Source organism: Pleurodeles waltl, chromosome 8, assembly GCF_031143425.1.
Source record: "Pleurodeles waltl isolate 20211129_DDA chromosome 8, aPleWal1.hap1.20221129, whole genome shotgun sequence".
NCBI classification, from domain to species: domain Eukaryota; kingdom Metazoa; phylum Chordata; class Amphibia; order Caudata; family Salamandridae; genus Pleurodeles; species Pleurodeles waltl.
Window position 1 is genome coordinate 1,072,216,888 of NC_090447.1, and position 6,421 is coordinate 1,072,223,308.

Genomic DNA, 6,421 nt, shown 5'->3' on the forward strand with positions numbered 1-6,421 from the left:
CTGAGCTGACGAGCTCGGGTGAAGCACCTGTGCGCCTTCTTGAGTGGTACATAAACCTGTGAATACTTTCAAGGCGGCATTTCAAGCAACCCCGCCAGCTACACGTTGCTCTTCGCTGACGACGGCCAAATAGCCAGAAACACGTGTCCGAAGATACGGCACTCGCCACACCAACTTATGGTGAAAAACTTTTAAAACTCTGTTCAAATTTGTGCTAATGACTGCATTTACCATGATGCCTTGGGGTCACAAATGCTGGAATGGAAGACAGGGTGCTCCCCATTTTGACTGTTGTAATTAAGGCTCCCGTGAGCCTCTGAGGTGACGAGCTCGGGTGAAGCACCTGTGCGCCTTCTTGAGTGGTACATAAACCTGTGAATACTTTCAAGGCGGCATTTCAAGCAACCCCGCCAGCTACACGTTGCTCTTCGCTGACGACGGCCAAATAGCCAGAAACACGTGTCCGAAGATACGGCACTCGCCGCACCAACTTATGGTGAAAAACTTTGAAAACTCTGTTCAAATTTGTGCTAATGACTGCATTTACCATGATGCCTTGGGGTCACAAATGCTGGAATGGAAGACAGGGTGCTCCCCATTTTGACTGTTGTAATTAAGGCTCCCGTGAGCCTCTGAGCTGACGAGCTCGGGTGAAGCACCTGTGCGCCTTCTTGAGTGGTACATAAACCTGTGAATACTTTCAAGGCGGCATTTCAAGCAACCCCGCCAGCTACACGTTGCTCTTCGCTGACGACGGCCAAATAGCCAGAAACACGTGTCCGAAGATACGGCACTCGCCGCACCAACTTATGGTGAAAAACTTTTAAAACTCTGTTCAAATTTGTGCTAATGACTGCATTTACCATGATGCCTTGGGGTCACAAATGCTGGAATGGAAGACAGGGTGCTCCCCATTTTGACTGTTGTAATTAAGGCTCCCGTGAGCCTCTGAGCTGACGAGCTCGGGTGAAGCACCTGTGCGCCTTCTTGAGTGGTACATAAACCTGTGAATACTTTCAAGGCGGCATTTCAAGCAACCCCGCCAGCTACACGTTGCTCTTCGCTGACGACGGCCAAATAGCCAGAAACACGTGTCCGAAGATACGGCACTCGCCGCACCAACTTATGGTGAAAAACTTTGAAAACTCTGTTCAAATTTGTGCTAATGACTGCATTTACCATGATGCCTTGGGGTCACAAATGCTGGAATGGAAGACAGGGTGCTCCCCATTTTGACTGTTGTAATTAAGGCTCCCGTGAGCCTCTGAGCTGACGAGCTCGGGTGAAGCACCTGTGCGCCTTCTTGAGTGGTACATAAACCTGTGAATACTTTCAAGGCGGCATTTCAAGCAACCCCGCCAGCTACACGTTGCTCTTCGCTGACGACGGCCAAATAGCCAGAAACACGTGTCCGAAGATACGGCACTCGCCGCACCAACTTATGGTGAAAAACTTTTAAAACTCTGTTCAAATTTGTGCTAATGACTGCATTTACCATGATGCCTTGGGGTCACAAATGCTGGAATGGAAGACAGGGTGCTCCCCATTTTGACTGTTGTAATTAAGGCTCCCGTGAGCCTCTGAGCTGACGAGCTCGGGTGAAGCACCTGTGCGCCTTCTTGAGTGGTACATAAACCTGTGAATACTTTCAAGGCGGCATTTCAAGCAACCCCGCCAGCTACACGTTGCTCTTCGCTGACGACGGCCAAATAGCCAGAAACACGTGTCCGAAGATACGGCACTCGCCGCACCAACTTATGGTGAAAAACTTTTAAAACTCTGTTCAAATTTGTGCTAATGACTGCATTTACCATGATGCCTTGGGGTCACAAATGCTGGAATGGAAGACAGGGTGCTCCCCATTTTGACAGTGGAGAACACCGCTAGCTGCCCCGCCACCATAACCACCCCCACAAGCGCCACCTGCACCGCCACCTGCACTGCCCCCGGCACGTCTACAACTTCAGTGACAGTCCCCAGCCTCTTCCCCAGTGGGCAGCCGTCCGAGGCTGCAGGAGACATCCTGCTTTGTCCCTCAGCAGGTGCTGACCCATGCACCGCCGCCAGCACCGCCGCCACAGACACCGCCACAAGCACCGCTGCCACAGACACCGCCACAAGCACCGCCGCCACAGACACCGCCGCAAGCACCTCCACCTGCCCTGCGGCGTCCTCGTACACTGGCACCACTGCTGACATGGCTACCATCCCCAGTGGTCAGTCGTCTGAGGCTGGAGGTGACTTCCTGGACCCTGGGCAGCTTCCATGAGGCATGACTTCTATCACTGTTTGCACCTGCAGGTGGAATGCAAAGCCGCAGCAGTGTGGGGTATGTCGCTGCCTCCATGGCGTATCATGCTACCTGAACCTCGCCAATCTCATGGCACGCACACTCAAGTGAGGGAATTTTACCGGCCACACTGCACGTGGAGCACTCTGGGCCAGAACCAGTGGAGAGATACATCCACTACCTCAGTCCTTGGCAGGATGAAGCACTCTGGGCACCATGCCCCCTCCAGAACCAGTGGAGAGATACATCCACTACCTCAGTCCTTGGCAGGATGAAGCACTCTGGGCATCATGCCCCCTCCAGAACCAGTGGAGACTGTTATCCACTTGAGAGACTGTGGCTTTGCACTCCCCAGGATGAAGCAGTGGGCAAACCACCCACCAGAGAGACTTGTGAGACTGTGGCTTTGCACTCCCCAGGATAAAGCAGTGGGCAAACCACCCACTGGAGAGACTTGTGAGACTGTGGCTTTGCACTCGCCAGGATAAAGCAGTGGGCAAACCACCCACTGGAGAGACTTGTGAGACTGTGGCTTTGCACTCCCCAGGATACAGCAATGGGCATGGAGCCCCCTCGTACAGCAGTGGTGTCGTGCGTTCATTAGGCTGAGGTGTCCCCCTCCCCCTGAGGTGCCTGTGTATTTTTGATCTGATGCCCCAGCAGTGTTCTCTACGTTTTGAGTTATGTATCATATGTGGGCTTCGCCCATGCATTTTGGGCCCAGTGGGCCACGGACAATGGTTGGTACACTATCCGGATTTGTGTAGTTGGTGTACGTATTTGTAAATACTGAATTCTGACTTTTGACTAATGGATTTTTAATGATGACAATCATTACAATAATTTCCTTTTGTCCCTGCGTTCTTCCAGGTGGTGGAGGGGTGTATATGTAATGTTGCTGCATGTATTTGTGTGTATGTTGTTGGGTGTGAGGGGGAGGGTGGGCGTGTTGCGTGTGGGTGTCACTCTCTTTCCTCCCCCCTCCCCTGTGTTGTAGGTGCAGTACTCACTGTGGTCATCGCCGCCGCCATTCGTACTCCTGGTAGATGAGAAGATACACCAGCATGGACAGGACATGTAGTTCGGGCTCCATGCCATCCTGGTTCCTCATTGGGTGTGGAGAGGTGAGTGTTTTCTCTTCTGTGTACTGTTTCCGCCGTGCTTTCTGCCCCGGAAAAGGTGGCGGATAGGCGTCTTGAAATACGGTGGGTGGTACTTTGTCTTCTGTCTGTCTGTTGGCGGTTACCGCTGCGGTGCTTGTTTCTACCGCCGTGGCGGTTGGAGTGTTAAAGTGGCTGTCTATGTTGGCGGTTTCTGCCATGGTCGTAATCCCATTTTGTTTTTTCAACGGCCTGTTTGCGGTATTAGCGCCACTTTAACACCGACCACCAGGGTTGTAATGAGGGCCTTAGTGTTTTCTTATGTACCTATAATAGAGGATTTGAGTGGTGTAGCTAGATAATACAGTGTAAAGTTAGTCAAAGGATTCTTTGAGCTGACATTGACAATTAGTACATCTTATGCACATCACAATAATTTGACATGCTTGCTTACACCTGTAGAGAAAAGCTTTTTAGATCACACGGAGGATAGAAGGAGGGCATTAAAGGGTAAATTGAAAAAGGGATTGCAGCAGCAAGCTTTTGCTATTAGTGAAAGTTATGGTGCAATTAGAGAGCAAGGGAAGCTAGCTTTAGATGCATTACACATACGGAAGCTTTGTATATCTAGGCCGAAATCATATTATGACTATGTGTTTGTGGGAATGAGTGAATGTAAGCATGTGTTTTTGTTTCAGAGTAAATGGACGTTCATGTTAAATGGGAAGGATCCAGCGATCCCAGGGGTCTATTACATATGTGGGCTTAATGCGTATTACCGTCTTCCAAAGGAATGGTATCGGACATGTTACTTAGGGATTGTTTTCCCAAAGATATACCAACTTGACGATTTGAAAGGGTTTCCAAAATTGTCTGAATTACATCATACTAGACAGAAGAGAGAGATCGTTGCTACTGTAGTGGGAGACATATTTGGGGCGATAATTCCTTCGGTGGGAGTTATCTTGAATTCAATAAAGATTCGAAAGTTGTCTACTATTGTGGATAACATGCTGACAAATTTTTCGGGAGCTATACTCCTAATGGATACTGAACTTGCTGCGGAGAGGGCGATGACTTTCCAAAACAGGCTTGCCTTATTAGACATCCTTCTAGCGAAACATGGTGGAGTTTGTAGGATGCTTAATGAGCGTCATTGTTGCGCATATATACCAGATAATAGTAATGAGATTAGAAATATGCTTATTAACTTGACTATGGATAGTACAGACTTGAAGGAATTGAAAGAACCTGGTGTTTGGGAAAAAGTTGGAAGGGGTGTTGCTTCAGTGGGGAATTGGCTTAGCAACATTTGGCATGGGATATTGTCTAAAATAATACAGGGGATATTGATTGTTATAGCTTGCCTATTTGGATTATGGGTGGCACGTAAAATTAGCAAAAGGATAAAATTGACTAAGGCAAAAAATAATAAGAGGAGGGAAAAAAAAGAAAGGGAAAAATTGTTTAGGGAAAAATCAAGGGAAAAGCCAATAAGTGAAGAGATTGAAATTACTAAATTCTGACTGATGTAAAATTTGTGGGGAAGGTTTTGTGTGATGACAAATGTCATCAGAGGAGGGATTGTTGGAGTGTGTCTTTTAAAATCAATATTAATTATGTAATCTCGCAAAATATTGTGTGATGAAGCTGCATAGAAAATGTGTTAATATAGAAAATAATGCACACGTTTGAAATGTGCCCACGGGGAGTGGCTATCAATGTATACGAAGACTAATGAAAGGCTTATTAATTCTGAATTATTATGCAATAATGTTTTGAATTTGTATTAATATATCATAATTAGAGTTATGTGTTAAGAGTTTGCTTTATTAAATCAGAGGGCCTTAGCTTAGCGAGGGTTTGGGCCTAGCTGCCTGCCTCATATTGTATTGTATTTTCTAACGTCTAATGCGCTGTTTTCCTGAAGGACACGAAGCTTTACTTTTCCAGGAGCTATATGTGTGTAGCCGTCATGAATTCTTTCTCATGAGAACCGGCTTGCTCAAGGCAACATTCTTGCTGAATGCAACAGTGTAATTCGCAACAGGTGCAAGGTTAACCGTACCTGGAGAAGACAATGAAGACACTGACTGGAGCATAAAGTGTAACATTTTCTACCTGACATTCCAACCGTTGAAGACGTCAATAACATGGACCAATCCGCAACATGGGAACTGTAAATGGTGGAAAATTCTAGTAAGGTGCTTACTGAATTACTGGACAGAGATAACGATGCACCAAACGTTATCCAATGAAGAATTAGGGAATAGTTAGACAGTTTTGATTTAATTGCGTGACTCAAGAAGAAATCAGGACACTTGCCATTTTCTTTTGCCATAAGACTTTTGTCATTTGCCATTCTTCCGGACACTTCAAACCCATACTTTAGAGTTTAATTGTCCTGACACTTTAAACCATCCTCTACCCCATTCTTGCCTGCTACTTACTTCGCCTCCATTCAAGGGAAGTAATTTGTTTCTTAGCTATGCTATCTTGAGACTTTACCCCGTCCTATTTCTACTGATGGTGAGTCGACTGATGTCCTGAGGACAAAGATTGACGCTGTTTGATGATCTGTTGGATTTGTAACTATCCGATGCAAAATTGTGATTGTCTGTTTGCCTTTTCTTTCTAGGTACCAACTGCTAATTTTGAAAGAGGCCTTAGTTTAGATATTTTCTAAATTCGTGTTCACTAAAATGTTTTGCATGAAGCCCAACATGCTAATGCTGATTTGTGGTTAGTTAAGGCGTTCAAAAATATCTTATACAAATAGACAAATGACTGAGTTCTTGCTTTGTTGAATCATGTACTAATGAAACTCTGCTAAGTTGCTTCATATAAATGATGTGCCTAAATACTGAATGAATATAACTGACGCATTGATCAAAGTCGTGTTTGAGTACTAATTAGGATTGTTTGGAGTGGTTTATTGTTAAGATTAACAGACATGATGTTAGATTGTATCCAATAGGGAAATAAATATCTTAACTTTTGACTAAACTGGTGTGGTTATTCGTGACTGAGA